The following is a 16,947-nucleotide window of genomic DNA, read 5'->3' on the forward strand; positions in this document are numbered from 1 at the left end:
TACTATTAGGAGATGTAGCAATGCTCCTACAGGTAACTTTATCCCTAACATTAATGATTAATTACCATCTTAAACCCAATATCCTTGCTTTTAAGAATTTCCTTTTAAATTCCTTCGCATTAATTCTTTTTCCTTATGAAGCAGAAATCACGAAGCTGGGTTTTCCCTTCTGATCCCTACACACAGGTAGGTATGCTGGAAGAGCATTACCTATGGTTGCAGGCAACAATTTGAGGTGGGGGGGGAGGGGGGGGTGTTGAGGGAGGCATAGGTAGCCATGTCCCAGATTCACAAATCAGAAAGCAAACTCCCATTAAAATCAAGAAGGGTCTTAGCCCCTCAGCTTCAGCCCCTACTCTTCAACTGACTTCCTAAAATACCTAATGAAGAGCAGAGGAAGGAGGAAAAACAGTTGTACACCTCAGTGTCATGCCCTTCTCACCAGGACCTAGATGACCTTGTTTCAGAGACAAATGAAAAGTAATTGTTTAAACTGAGCTACAGTATTTTGAACACATGAAAATGTATCATAGTAAATCTGCTGCTAAAAACATGATACGAAGTGTAAAGATCAATTTCCGTCATGACAAGTGACCAGGAGACAGAAAAGGATAAAACTGGCAACAAATCATGTTTGCAATGTTTCTTCATCTCTCCCAGGCTGTGAAGTAATTTTACTTTTTTTTTTTTTTTAATCCAAAGGTAAAGAAGTAAAGTTCTGTTCAGGACGCAGAGGATGTTAAACGTGTAATAACCATGGATTCCAACTACTGTGTTTCCGTATTATGTTCTCCCTTAAGACCCTGGTTTCAGAATCACGTGGCAATATCACAAGTTGGAGGATGCTTAAAAAATGTCCCAAACATAACATGTTCATAAAGTTCTAAAGGTGATACTACAATGAACCAGCATTTCCGTACTTGACTGATCTAAGGAGAACATTTTATGCAGAGGTTTCCACAAAAGGTGGATTGTTTAAAAGTATTATTTTTAAAATTTGGGTTTGTTTTTCAACACTCTGCTAATCAGCTTAATGGATTTTGGAAACTGACAATTAGAAACTAACAACAAGATATTGCTAAAACCTGGAACTGAAAGTACAAAACCTCTTACTGTTGTTTATGCAGACTATTTTTAGGCCTATGATTTCCTTGAAAAACATCAGCCACATAGGAGCAGCAGTACTGTACTTGAGATGAATTCCAATAGCAATGTTCATGCCAGGTAAAACAAGTTCGAATGGAATAAACATTTCTTCTTCCCCCCAAAACAAGTTCCAACATTCAGAAACATCTGATACTCGTAACAATACTCGTTCAAGAAGGAAGTCTTTCACTGTGTGATAGGTCCCAGAAAACCTGCCCTGCTTCTAGTGGCATTTTAGGGAAAATGGAGCAAAGTAATACGCTGAATGCAGAGCTCCTCTGCATGTGCCTTTGCATGAAGGTCTGCTCTAGCAGCTTTAGAAAGGGCTAACACCATTAAAAACCAGTTTGATTTTTTTGCTCAAACATAGAAAAGGGATTATTTCAGTTGGTCAACTGAAAAATACATGCGCTGTAAGGAGAAGAGAATAGCAGAAATTTGATCCAGTCTGATTCACCTAATGTAAGGAGCAACAGTGGGAGCGTGAGAGTTCAGCAAAGACCAATGCACTATGTTCAGAGACTTCCAAGTCAGTGTTAATCAAGATCAAATCATTTCTCCAGTAAATTAAACTAACAATCAAGTCAGATGAGAATAAAGCCTTACTCAAAATAAAAACAAATTCACCATCATTAATTTCTATTTTTAATTCTTGTTCTGCTCTACCCAAAACACAAGCGAGGCCACTTCAGAACTGCTTTGTGTGCTGAATTCTCTGCTGTTATACATTGTTCTAAGCCTCCTGGAGATATGCCCACCTACGATGTCAGCTCCCTTTCTTTTGCAGAGAGAAAGAAAAGTGACCTTGGTGAAATAACTCAAATAAAACTGTCAAACCACGAAACTGAATTTTATTGTGTGAGCAAGTCCCGCACCAAGTCACAAAGTCAGGGTTTTCTCCTGTAAATTTTTCCCAGAGATTAGATGGGAAAGCTATTTTCCAGAAAGCAAATCATGCATTCAGCATTGCTGCCAATTCTCACATCGGGCCAGATTCTGGACATGACTAAATAACGGACCAGTTATTGCTCTGCAGAATACTGTCACTTAAAGGCACTTCTGCCTGTGTTATAATAAAACATTGGTACTGCTATAACACATTTAAAAAAAAAACACCAAAATAAAGACTTTATGGCTTTAAGTCATTTGCAGTCAGCAACACTGGGGAAGGAGTATCTCTAGGACAGCAGCAGACACGTCACCAAGATACTAAATGAAAGCTATTAATAAAAGCAATCTGAAATAAAAAAATCCACTTTATTTTGGGGTCCCTTCCTTTGGTTTGTGGAAGGAAAAAAATGCGTGTGAAATATTTTAAACAGATTCTTGTAAACAGTGAAGTTTCTTTAAGGGGTGCACATAGGAGGCTGACTTCATACAGAGAGATACACAGAAGCTTGCCTTAGCTCCTGCAGGTCACAGTAATTAAGTCATACACGTATTCCCAATTCTTTCCAGATTTTTAATAAGCCTATTATGTCAAAACTATGCTCCAATTTTCAGATCAAGATATATGCCAGCTACTGATTCATTCTGAAGTTCCTTCATACAGGGAAAGCTGTTAATCCCTGTGTGGGGGGAACTTCCTGAATGAACAATGCTGCTGCCGGACTAAGAGCTGCAGCCTGCACTCATTTTTCCCCACTGGAAAGGTACAGAATACTTTAAATCTTCCATCTCAAGAAACAACACAACCTCACAGATTTGAAAAGAACAGGGAGGGGAAAATCACACTGCCTCTCCTTGACAGTCTCTTCAATAAACACGAACTAGAAGGTTTACTCTCTGTGATCCGATGAAATGGTTGGCAGGCAAGAATTATTATTTCTTTTTTGCTTTGTGAAGAAGAGCTTTTGTTTTCAGACCAGAAGAACCCTGGAAAGGTCTCTTCAAACTGACAACACCTATATTTGAAGAGCTTCATTTGCATCATATTTTTTTTGTCAAGTCATAACCTGTATTTGTACACAAAACGTTTCTCTTAGAAGACAAACTGAGATCCCATTTTTCATGTCAGTAAAATCAAGAATTCAAAATTTCAATCCCAACCAAATACAAAGTTTGTTCATAACTTCATAACCCCCAGCAGTAGTACTGGAACTCTGTATTAGTGAAGTTTCTTGCCTTTGAGAGCCTCATGGTATTCTACAGACAGTAAATCACACTCATAACTCCTGCTTGCCTTCATTCATGCTGCATTTCCTGCCTCTACTTTCCTTGTCCTGAACTGCACACCTTACATTAACCCTGTTTTAAAGGTAGGCACACAGGGAGTAAGCTAATTGCCCAGAGTCCCCTGAGTCAGTGGAAATGGAATTTTCATTTCCTGAGTCATGTGTTTTTATCAAGATATTACTAAGAATCAACCAGAATATTACCAAGAATTATCAAGATTTTACTAAGAATTAAAGCTGTATTTACCCCGATCACTGAGAAGACAGTCTTTACAGATCAAGTTTCTATATCAAAAAAGAAATTAATATTTGTTTATTGATCTGCCTACGGACTAAAACTGTGCAAATGCCCAGCAGATTTTTATGAAGTTACCTATGCCCTATCAGGACTAAAAACTAACTCAAAGCTCTGTAAAGTAGTTTTAAGCTGAAATTTAACTCAACATTAATGGTGTTTATAAACAAGAGTGTATTCTTTATTTCTCAGAAAAGATCATGCTTTACTTCTACTTTACTCCCGCTGCCATAATCCGTTGTTATTCAGCAACAGTTTTCTAAAAGCTAAATGGTTAACTATTTGATAAATTCTGTCTTTAGCTATGTTGACTGTGCTGAAGCCAGAGTCACAGGGGTAGTACAAAGATACACTATTCCCTTTAAAAGGGAGTATTAATACATCACAGTAAGAAATATATCACATGTATACTGTAACTTCAACACAGTTTAAGAACATGTTAACACATACGAACTTTCAAGACCCTGAACAGACAGGTCTGTTACAACGTCTAACCCATAGCTTCCTACCCAGCGTCCACACACCGACACTGACTCAGGGCACAGGGGTTATTTCCAGTAGGAAGCACATATGGACACAATGCCCGTCCCTCGGGTCTACCTGCTTCTGCTCTTCTTGGGTGCAAGCGGGATATTCAGGGGGTGGGGGAAATCCTATTCCTTAAACTGGTGATAAAGATTTCTTTTACATTTCAGCCAGTTTATTTTGCAAGAGAAGCAGAAAAGCAGGCAAAGTTAGAGGAATAATGTAAATAAAATAAGCAAACATTCAATCTACTAGTATTTATTGTACCTTGCAAGCACGGACAGCACATGAAGCCAAAGCTGTCATGTTTTTCCTTAAAAATTAAAACTGAGACATTAATACTTTTTTGTTTGTTTCTTTTTCAAGACATACCGATATTCCCTGTGACTTGCAAAGGTGAAGTTTTTTTAGCGTTAAGGTGCTCACAGAACAAATGCTCCAAACAAGTTACCAGATGATGAAAAAGAGTGAAAAAGACAGTTCTTTTTTCCCTCTAAACAAAACTCGGTAAGGAGAAAGGGGGAAAAGGAAAAAGCAAATCCAGCAACACCTTTGCAATTACTTTAACTACTTCACAAGGAAAATTAAGGAAAAAAATCCCAAGTCTTTAGGGACAGGCATGTAAGGACAGTGCTGCAACAAACAGCATTGGTATAATTACAAGAGCACTATATTGCATGTAAAAACAGCTTACATACGATGTTCCTGTAATGAAGTTTTTTGCATGTCAGTCCTCAGGCATAAGGACCCCACTCAAAACCAGGTTTGTATTGGAAATGAAGTTCAAAATGTAGTATAAGACTTGAACAGAAGTGAACTAAATGACTTCAGACAGCTTTCCCAAGAAGCTGCAAAGCATTTCTTTATTCCCAATCTCAAGGTTATTATGATTTCCTTATCGAAGCAGCAAGTCACACAAAGACTTAAAACCAGTCTAAAGCTCAGAATTTAATTATAGCTTGCATTAATGCATACATCTCCCAGAAAAGTGATTTTGAGAGCGGCCCCAGCTGTAATTACAGAAGAGCCTCGCGGCATTCCAGCCACTTGGAGGCGGAGGGGCACCATGGGTCTAATTTTGAAGCAAATAATGAGAAAGCTGAAAAGTATGACTCCATATATTTGGAATCATCTTGTGGTAATCAAGGTTACAGTTCCTTATATGGTGTGGAGAGCACGAAGCACATACGAAAAATAGAATATTAAAACTATGGGTTACGAAGAACTGCAACTATTGTGAAAAGCCCCACACCATACCCCAGCGAGCAGGCAGCAAAGACTCCATGTTGCCTTGAAATACAAACCTTGCTCTAAAACCGGGGCTGGTTACACACCCGGCTTCCTACAGTGACTAATTAAAAAAGTGCAATCCGCCGGGAGGCATGAATGAATCTGAGACAAACCCAGCAGAAAGCAAACCCTCCCTTCCACAACTGCTACTGAGCGAGAGCAGAAATGGGGAAAAGGTCTATTTAAAGACGTTGTAGTTGTCTCTCTCGGTTTTTTTCCCCCTCTGCTTGTCTAAAGTTAGTCTGGCTTAGAGGATGCACTAACTTTCCCAATCAGTTTTACATTACAGCACAAGTCCAGAAATAGCTCCCAGCCGCCTTGGCCTCTAGCACGGTTGCCATGACAATGGAACCACAGTGCTATAAATAGCTCATCGGCACCAAATCTTGTGAGACACATCTGGAATGGGGCCAGCCCAGCCCCGGCCTTACAAATAAAAATAGGCACAGGCTGTTTCAAAGGCTGGAAAGGTACAATGGGGCTCGGCCTGCGGGGAGCAGCGGGTGGGGGACAGCCTGCACTGCTTGTTAGCACGAGATTTATTTGATAGGAGATCGGGAGAAGTAGGAAAGTTACTTTATTGCGCACTCAACAGTCACTCTTTCTCTAAAGCCCCTTTATTCTTTCTTTCTTCCCTGGTAGTCTGCAGCAAAACCATACCCCTTTTGAAACTGTAACAATGCAGTCTTTTGCCCAGGAGACCAGTAAAACAAGGGAAAACAGAAGAAGAGAGGTCTTCAGAACTTCCCCCTCTAACTATTTCTGTGCGGTTTTGGCTCAAGCGTGTTCACGTGCTCCAGCGAGTCTGACGGGCATCCTGGAGGGGATCCTGCATGGTCTGGAGCACTTTGCTCCAGTTAAAGTCATTCACAGGCTGCTCAGTGCCTGACACAGACATGGTTGCCCAAAGTCTCTGCCAGGCTGCAGCAAGCTGCTCTCCTCCTCAGCCTCACCACCGTCCCTTTGGACCCTCACCAGGGACAAAACCTCAGCCGTGGACTACACTGAGGTTCCAAACAGGCTGTGTCTGCAGCTCACACCAGACCCGAGCCATGCTTTCAGAGGTGGAAGGCAGCATCAGTAATCACGGCATAACCCAGCCCACTTTCCGACAGCTCTGCCTGACAAAACCGCCTTTTGAGCAAGCATTTTCTTGCACTTAGTGGGTGAGAAAATGTATTTTTAGCACAGACTCTTGATCAACCCATTCAATTACATCCAAATTATCTGTGTGGGAACAGAATGTTATGTCAAAAATGTTATTCAGTGTATTTGTCAATATTACCCAACAGAAGACATTTGTATAATCAGGAGTTTCAATATTTTCTACAGCGTATGAAAGCAACAGCTCAGGAATCAGACTGAAGTTGTAAGACTTTGTTATTTCACAGACACTGGGAATAGTCAGAGTGATACAACACAGCGGACACCATTCCCAAAATACAAAATCATAGTTGCTCTATCAGAAACCAATAGAGACTACAGATGGTAATCAAAAAACTGCAACTATAACAAGCATTAAGCCACAGTAAAATATCTTCCGTATGCCATAAAGGCATCGAGCACACGCTCCACACAGACTGCACCAGCAGCCCACAGGATTCCTTTAGGTCCCTACATGGATATTTTAATTTCTAAAAATTGTAGAGTAACTTCCACCCGGCCTTAACGCTGTGTGTAAGCTTCCCTCCCCTTCCCCCTTCCTTTCACCACATCCAGTCTGCTCAGTTGCCATCCTGAACAGTGCACGTTTCAGGAAACAGCAGTCTTCACCCAAGTATTTTGGAAAATGTACGTTACAGTGTGTAATGCAGCCCAATTCAGGATTTGTTGTTTTGTACAGAGACACTCCAGCTTAGTGTAAGACCCTACAATCTACTGCAAGTTTTGATTTAAATTATATTTTAAAAAATCCTATATATGTGGTTTTTTCTCCCTTAAGAAAGCAATTAATAAATTATTATTGGACAGCCCTTTCTGCCTCATATAATGCACAAATTTTACAGTTTTGTCTGGGAGAAAGATAAGGGGGAGAGGGCTTCAGAGCAGAAGACACTGCAGAGTCACCCAAATCTGGCGACATACTCCAGTCCTTCACTGGAAAAGCTCCCTTCACCCCAAGACTCCTGCCAGTTCCCCACTGCCATTAGGTCTTCACCGTGAGTAGGTGCTCCTCCTCCAGTGATGGCTTTGGAGCAATGCCTCCCCCAGGCACAGCATTTGTGTTCCTTTATTCTTTCCGCTGACCAGGGACACATGTTACCCCACAGCCACTGGCCTGTGACTGTACTCTATCACCCATCTTTAAATGAAACCCACGTACCACACAGCTCCCCCACAGATAACTGACCCAAACCCTTGAGGCTGCTCCAGCTGCCTTCACTCCTCCTTTGTGAACTTGTACAAAGGTATTTTCACACTCGCAAGTATCAAAACAGACTGGTTAAAAACAACTCGCTACCGCATGCCTCCGAGGCTTGCCCCGCCACACAAACCTGCATATGTCAAATAACTTCGGAACAGCCCCTCACCCCACCCCACCCCAGAAAATTACTTCCCCATGCCAGGAGGAAACATAAAGCTGATCCAAATCCAGGGCTGGGTACAGCAATGAAAGGTAACGGTATGGATGAGATCACTACGTCGTGATCCTATTCCCGGGCAAGCCCAGGGCGGGACGTGGTGTGAGTGAGTGGGGGAACTTTGCACAATCCCTATTAACTTTTTTGTCTTAGAAGTGGGCTGCAAAGGAAGACAAAAAACAGGAAAAAATGATGCAATTAAATGCTAATGTAACAAAATTTCTCACCTTGTTTTGCTTTTTGCCCTACTTCTCCAACTTTCCTTCCTATTAGTGGGCCAAACACACTGGAGTCTCAGATCTAACTAATGATCCTGTCTCTTGCAACACACTATCAACTATTTGCTATGCAATGTTCTCTCTTCTCTATATTTAAAACGATCTGTTTGCCTGCATTGATTTTTACTTATCCCTCTGAACAAATCAGTATTTAAAATAAAACAAGAAGTGAACTGATCAGAAATCCAAATGGTTTTAACCTCCTGTGACTCTCAAAGGCTGTCATCCTGAAGAACCAAACTTCCAGGTACTCCATAGAGTTTGGTTTCTTTTGCAGTTATCTCAGCAAGAGCTCTGCACACTAAAGACTATGATTTTTAATTTTACACAAAGAATGAAAAGTTCCATTCTAATAACTTGATTGTAAGAAATAACAAATTGTTTCCATGGTCTTTATTACCTATAAAGCCATCAAGCTGGACTAGTGAGAATTCAGGTATGACTGATGATGGACTCTCCCACCCTGCTCCCCCATATTCTTGATGTGTTTCAGTTCCTGTTTTCTGGAAGGTAGAAAAAGGTCTGTATCTACGAACAAGGTCAGGGATTTTTATGTTGTAAGATGTTTTTAATAGTAAGCTGAAGCTGTAGACTTCAGACAGCAGAAGAAACCAACATAACCACACCACTGACCGCATCACCCCCATGCTCTGTGAGGCCTGAACTTGGAGGGGGAACTTTAGATGTAATAGTTTTTCAAAGTCTATGTAAATCAACAAGATGCAACTGGGATCTCCTCTACCAGGTATTAGATTAGTTGTTGCTGACTTGGTCTAAGGAGACTATTTAAGCAGTTATTTAGGCAAAAATCCATGTAATTTTAAATGGAATTTAAGAGTGTCTCTATAGAATATAAATTTGTTTGAATTCCCCAACATCTTTGAATGCAAATAAGCAAATGAATGCTTGCTTCAGTTTTAGATGTCATCTAATATGGCAACGCCCTATGCACTTTATAACTGTATGTCCCTGACCGTAGGCTGCTCTGAGCAATTAAAACAGGTGAACCTAATGGGATATCCTTTCATTGTGTTTCAACAAAGTATTTATATGAACCTTGTCCTCATGGTCTTTAGCTCCCTCCAGTGCCATCAAATCAGTAGAATTGCTTTTGGTTGATAAAGACCATCATGCCCATATAATTTTCAAATAGCATTATTCTGACAAAATTAGGGCCATCCCTGATAAATAAAATTAAAATTTGGTTAATCATTTGAAATGTCAATAAAAGCAATGTCATTCTGTCAATGCCTGCGAGCAAAAACCACACGCAGGAAATAGGGGAAAAAAAAAACCAAGCCAAGAAAATAAAGGAGAGACAACCAAAGAGCTACATCTGAAGTAGGAATAAAACTGTACTTTGTAAGCATTTTTATTGGTATTTGCACTATGCCGTTCATGGTAAGAATTTATAAACTAATACTTTGTGCTTGTTTCCATGATTTGAAGAAATGGCTATCTGTAAAAGTGGGCAAATAAAGGCTTGGAGAGTTCCCACATTTTGCAGCTCGTGTATGTTTTGTATAACCTAAACCCAAAACACGGAGAATGCAGAACCAGGCACTTCCCCAGCTGCAATCGGAAAAACAGGCAACATCATTTTTAAGAGGAATTTTAGGGATGGAGGTAGGTGGAGCTGACGTGACCTCACGTGACAGAAAAGGAATTCTGATCCCAGGACTGAGTTTCCACAGGAACTAGGGAAACTCAGTGAAGAAACCAGACCCCAGATGAGCCCAAAACAATGGGAGGACAAAAGGCTGCTAAGTTTTGAGCAGGGTGGTTGGGTGGACTTTGCTGTCGTATCTAAATACACTTGTACAGACAAACAGCTCACATGTCTTCAGCACATACGAATGCAAATCGAATGCTAGAATCTCACCTAGTAAGGCACCATCCCAACTGAGATTTTTGTCCAGCATTTTAGGAAATTGGACTTTTTTTTTTGCAAAAAAGGTGGGAATTTTTACTGTTACCCTGCTCGCAGGAGGCTCAAACGTTCCATTTCTCCTACACCGACATCACACGTGGTTCTTGCTGCTGGCACTGAGGGCCAGAACAGCAGTCAGTGTCTTCCCAGGACGACCTGTCAATACCTGTCTGCAGCTTAAACAACTCATAGGAGCAGCTCATGTTTCAGGCTTTGCTTTTCTCAGAGGCTGCTGCTTCCCCCCCTCCACCTTTGTTTTTTATAATGTTCTTTTTCCAACTTGGGAAAAACAACTCCAGGCCTCTGTAAAAGGAGGCACAGAAGCTGGCACCAGTATTACAACCATCTGTAGAGGCACACCTCTTGTTCTGGAGCGAGTTACAATATAAAGTTATTCTTCTTTTTCTTGAAAACATTTGCTTATCATTAGTACCACACTTAAAAAGAATTATTTTAACACAGCAAATGGTAGGGAGCTACAGTAGCAATTTTATCCTATTAATTTTGACATTCATCTTTGGTTACTGTGAAAAGCATCATCTGCAAATATCTGTTTCTGTGCTCTTCTGCTATACAATAAGATGAAGAAGTCAAATTTGAGTGCTCGTCTCAGGCAGATAAAAGGAGAAAGAAATCAAGCTTGAAGCCAAATTCAAAGGCAAACAATAAAGGTCAACGTACTACTTCTGTGGGAAAGCCATTCACAGGGAGTGAACATGTTCCTGAAAAAGTGCAGCCCTCTCTTACTCTCATAGAAGTTTAACACATGGAACAAAAAGAACTGTCAGTCATCCGGCTTCATGACTTTGCATTTGCTTAGCTTTTCACTACTCTCCTTTAAAGGAAAATCTAATATAGACCTTCCACCTTCACTTATCCCCGTGCTGTTTGTGATAACATCAATACATACTCATTGACTATGGAATAGTTCCCAAGCCTGCATTTGGATATTCAGTGCTTTTGAGCACTAAATTAAATTAACACAATTAAAACAAACTCCTCACAGAATACAGTGGCTTTAGAAAGGCTCACAAACAGCACTAACTGAACAAGGGACAAAACATGCCATTTTAGAATCTTTGACTCACTTATCCTAAAGCAGAATTTTAATCATTATAAAAATATGAAATCCTTTAAATCTCATCTTTCAAAAGAGAAGACTGTCTGTAAAAGATCTTACAAAAAGTACTTAAAGCTCTAATCATTCAGATGTCTGCAAACCAGGATATACTTCATATTTCCAAAACACATTTTAGCATTTGCAAAAATGTATTTTTCAACGTAGATTTTCCTAAGCTGCGTGCTTTTAAGATTAAAGTAACAGAGAATTTAGAGTGAAGCATGTACAGGAAAAGTAAAATCCCTGACAAGGCACAACCTCAGCCCTTTTCCTCTCTCAGCCAAGAGTCACGTCTGCTGGTTTCAGCACAGAGAGGTTTTCCAAGGCGGTTCCCTGACTCACAGAAAAGCAGTCGTCAGGTGCTGCAAACCATGGAACCTATGCAGAGCTGGAATAAGTATGCATGGAGTAAGATGTGTGTGGGTGATGGACATGCACATGTTCAGAAGAGCTGCTGGGTGAGCACACAGGAAAAAGGAGGCAAGGTTAAATCTTGAAAGGACTTTTAAAATACCTTATTCTCTAACTAGCTTAAGACAATGTTACAATGGGGAAGCGATGATACAGCTTCTTCAGGTGAAATTAGTTCTTTTAAACTAGCTTTACAGCCACTACTTATTGCAGTCATATGAATTGTTGTAATTGCCTAAACAATTACAAATATATTATTCACAGAACGCAATTATTTCAGCTTTGTAACTTTAAAACCCCTCAGTAGTAGAATGGATAGCTCTAGCTTGAAATGGAAGCTTATATGCCTGAGACTAGAAGGATTCAGGAGACAGGAAAGGCGACACGCACACCGCACTTGCAATCTTAGCATCCTTAACTGCTCTCCTTATGGGTGGACTTCATGCAGAGGCCAAGGACTGAGAAAGCCTGAGCAGGGAGTCTTCTCCCACAGCCCGATCCTTCTCTTCTGATGTGAGTCTCTCTGCTTCCAGGCAGTGCCAGAGACTTGACCACAAACCATCCCTCTGCTGAGGTTGAAGAGAACCTCTGAGCTAAGGTATAACTGTGCAAAACTCTGCTGAAGTTAAATTACTGCCACATTCTCTGGAAAATTTAACTTTAGACCCCCTTTGTTCAGGGATGGGGGGAAGGAGAAAGTAGAAACACCTATTCTAGCCATTATGGTTGTGAAGGAAGTACAAAACGGTGCGATCAACTTTTATCTATGCAGGTAGCTCGAAACAAACACACTGAGAGGTGGAAAAGAATTTCCTCTCTGCAGGCATCAATTGTGAGGCCCCAGTGATGATGGTTTACACTTTTCTATTTTGTAACACTGAAAAGAAAATATCACAGAGCTATGAATAACACCTTTCTGCACAAGTGGGTAGGCTCCCTGCCCCCACATGCTCAATCACAGCTGGGCACCAGGAACCGGAGGGAGAGAAAGCAAAGCCAAGCTGAAAAGCCCAAGGTGTGCATTCAAGTTCCAGAAAATTCCCAGATTTCACTAAAAGCCCTAAGATTCCTGTAGAAGACACACACATCTTGACTATCCCTTTGTCTGCAGGGGGCAGTGTCTCATGTTTGCATTTTAAATGGCTGAAACACTAAACCTAAATTATTTATTAACAGATTAAAAATTTCCTCTTCTACATGAGAGGAACATTTAAACAGTCTCAGGAAGAGAACTGAACTAAACCAGACACTAAAACTCACGGGTAGAACTGGTGCACTGGGAAAGATTAGAAGGGGTCTGTGAAGGTATTTATCTTCCCCAAATGTAGCACATATTCCCACATCAACACATGATGTGGGAATACTAAGCTGCACTTAATATCCAAGTCTATTACTTTGCACAAAGACATAAACCTAGCAACCCTCTTACAAAGTCTTACTGCAAAGAAGCACCAAAGGATGTACAGGACCCTTCAGTGTTGCAGTCTTGGTTTAAGTATGTGCCTGAAACTTAGTGGGCATCTGACACTCGCAGCCACAGATCTGATAATAAATGTGCAATTTCAAGCTGTGCTAGGTAGCACAGGTATGCAGCAGCCACAGCAGAACAATCATAACCCATCTGTAGCCTGAACTCCCTCAAGCTATTGCTCTGATACTTGTAACTAGCAACTATGCCATTCAAGAGTGCTGAAGACAATTCCAGGATTCCATTTGATCTGCACTACTATATTAGAGAGCTTCCAGATCCTGGTTTACACTAAGACCAGCAGCAAAGACTGCAAGGTGGAAGAGTCTCAGATCAGAGGGATCAGACAGGGAGAAAGCCTGGAGAGAAAACCTGGAGAGAAAGCTCCATGGCTCTGGTGAATTGGAGGTGTGTTCTTACGTTACTTACACTGTATCAGGTGCTTATACATACACAGTCTATAAACATTATGACCATATGTGAAACACAGCTTTTATCACACTGCAGTATTTTAACTTCACTTCCTCTTCCCAGCAGCAAATTATCAGATTCACCACAAAAAGGGTGCTTAAGCAGAGTACTGGTGCATTACACACAAGTTAATACTATGCAACTACTAAATATAGCCATCTTGTTTTCTTCCACATTTCCCAGCCCAACACATTTCTGCAGCATCTTGAATGCACTCGCTGCCCTGTATTGATTGCGATGCTCAACGCCAGTGACAGGTGCAGAGCTCAGTATGGCACTTTTCCCTCACCCCATCCCACCCATGTTTAGATCATATAGTTTCAGCTTGTAAAACTACAGTTATTGTCTTTGTGTAAATGGACAGGAAGTCCAAGGAACAGACTGCAAATAAGCAGATGAGAGAATGAAAAAAGATCCAAGTTGCTAATAAACTGTGCAAGGATTATACACTGCATCTAACTACTGGTTTTAAGGGATTATCACTGGAGTACTTCTACAGGCAAGTACAGTCTTAATTTTAATTAGAAAAGAAAAATGCCCTCCTTTGAATGAACCCACTTCCATTTCAGAGACCTACGTTTTATTAATGCATCTAATGTTTTTCTGTTTCCTTTCTTAAAGACAACAGCATGGGGAAGAGGGGAAAAGAAAAAGGCTGATCCAGCTTGCCTTTGGGCACTGACTTTCCTGACTGTGCCTCCAAACACCAAGCTTTTAAAAAATCACCAAACAAAACACCTGGCCATCCCAGCCTCACGCTGCTCTGCAGCAAGACCTCCTCCTTTTACCTAATATTCATTTGTATCACTGTCAGCAGCAGATATTTACTGGAGTTATGGTCAAAAGGTATCCTAATGGAGAAAAAAAAACCCTTCAAATAATACCACAACTGAAAACGCAACTTTTCTAATGTATTACCGATTTCTAAGTAAGCATGCAGGGAAACTGCCATACATTTATGTAGCCATAGCTGTGTCTAGCTCTGTAAAGTAAAAATTTGTCTGTTTTATGCATATCCAGAATTAATCCATTACAATGCCTTGTGGTATGGATGTTAAAAATAAATATGAAACACTTCAGAATTTAAAAGATACACTATTTAAATGTGGATACAACAACCCGGTTCACACTGTGACCCATGTATGTATAAAAGCAGCATATGCTTGTACAGATTCTGGTAATTATAGAGTTTTGTTTCAAAAAACCATCATGTTCATACAATATAAACATGGCAATTGTCACTATCTCACAATCTACACTGTGATTTCAATTATGCACAACAAAGGGACTGCTCATGAGAGCTGAACGGAGAGGGTAAATTGCACCCCTCATAATAACAGTAACAAACCTGTGCTCATTAGCGTTTGTTTATTTGGTTTTTAAAAGGCATTTGTTGAATTCTTACAAACACTTCTTCGAGACTGGTGAAAAAAGAAATCTGCACTGGGTGCAGCATTCATCTTTCACTTGTGAGACTTGTCTTGAGGGAAATCAGTTTCATATTCTTTAGAGCCACGTGACTTTATCAGAAAACCACAGCACACAGTTCTGGCATAATTAGCAGGACCTTCTTAAACACAGCCCAGAAGAAAGCTCTGAGGGAAACAAACACATTTCACATCATTAGGGAAAGTCAGAACTGAAATGGAGGTGCCAGCCTCTGTACAGAACAGCAGAAATCCTACCTATTTTTAGTTCCCAATTCCAATAAGAAAACAGCTGGGAGTCTAATGAAATTATCTTGGTGACAAATTTAATGGACTGAACACTGAAGTTACTATTTTTAAATAAAGTTCCTAATTATCTTTCAAAACAAGAAGCAATTAAGCAGCAGTGGAGCTACGGCTTCCCAAGCGTCTGCTAAGGCTTGGCTCCAATCAGATTGAAACTGGGAAATGGCTCAACACCTTTCTGATCCTAAAAACTGGTTGAGGGCCAGGCTCAGGGTTTGGTTTGGTTTCTTTTTTTCCTTCTTAGTTTAATGAAAGCAGCTCTGCTTTGATCTGTCCAGTCCTGCCTTGCCCTGTTTTTCCCAGCCCGTTCCCAATCACCCTCCTTATGAGCTGGGAATGCCTTAGTGCAGCTGAACAATTCACAACCCGCCTTGTGCGAGGAGAAGTGAGAGAGGAAAACAGAGCTCGGAATGTCTGAAGAGAGCTGGAGAAAACGATAAATGGTAATAAACTGCTTGGAGTATCAGCTCTGGGGAGAAGAGCTGGACAGTGAAGTACTCCAGAGGTGACTGTGAAGGGTCAAGATCTCCCCTAGCAATGAGCACTAGAAGAGCACAGAGGAACTCACAACACAGAGCATATAGACATCTGTGGATTTACTGAACAAATCACAAAAAAGCAGGTATACACTGACATGTTCTCCAAATAGCTCTTTAAAACTACACATTTTAATTACTGGTTCCCTTGATAACACACTGTTACAATGGCATGTTATACTTGTAACCTCACCTGCAACTATTCTACACTTCATATATACTATATGCCTTGGTTTTGAGACAAACTTTTAACAACATGGGTACAGAATTAGCATTGAAAACACACAGATACCACACTAGTATCTACATTTTAATGTGACATATCAGGATCCTAGAGTCTGGAATACCTGTCTGGGCAATATTACATCTATGCTGGTGAGATAAGAGAAGATCTTAAACCCATCTTCTCATCCCTTGTACAAAACCACTCAATTATGTCAAGATTCTCGATGACTTTGCAATACTTCTTTACATTTTTATCATGACACATTGAACAACACCACCCTTCACTCATCTGATTTCATTTAAAACCTCACATTATCCAAAGTAATCCAAGTGCTTTTGCAGATGTGAGCTTTTATATTCCTCTTGAAGAAGAGCCGTACCACAACACCAATTTACAAATGGGAAAACTAAGTTTTCACCCAAATCTGGCCTTTGGTAACGAAGTATTTGGATCCTAAATCAACTCAGTGCTGTGAAACAGAGAGTTCTCCAGCAAAATGGAGGAGAGAAGCCATTCAAGGCTGAACCAAGAGAAGAACTGAGACTGCACACCTTAACTGCAAAATCTGCTCTTTGTGGCACACTGATAGGCAGAGCTAATGAAAAGACCAAAATAAAATACCTATCAGTAGACTTGAGCACAATTGGTTCACTCTTGAGATTCAATCTGATGAAAGAACATCCAGAGAGCAGCCCCACTCTCTATGAGGCTATGTAGGAAGATTGCTTTGCCAGATACAAAGCTCCAAGATGCCTAACCTTT

The 16,947-nt window shown here is 40.5% G+C and overlaps 1 protein-coding gene across 2 annotated transcripts in view; it reads right to left on the reverse strand.

Moving 5' to 3' along the window:
- GNAS (GNAS complex locus) overlaps positions 1-16,947 on the reverse strand; it is a 158,500-nt gene that overhangs the window by 11,399 nt on the left and 130,154 nt on the right. The window lies entirely within an intron of this gene.

Source organism: Melopsittacus undulatus, chromosome 10 (assembly GCF_012275295.1).
Source record: "Melopsittacus undulatus isolate bMelUnd1 chromosome 10, bMelUnd1.mat.Z, whole genome shotgun sequence".
In the NCBI taxonomy this organism is placed as follows: domain Eukaryota; kingdom Metazoa; phylum Chordata; class Aves; order Psittaciformes; family Psittaculidae; genus Melopsittacus; species Melopsittacus undulatus.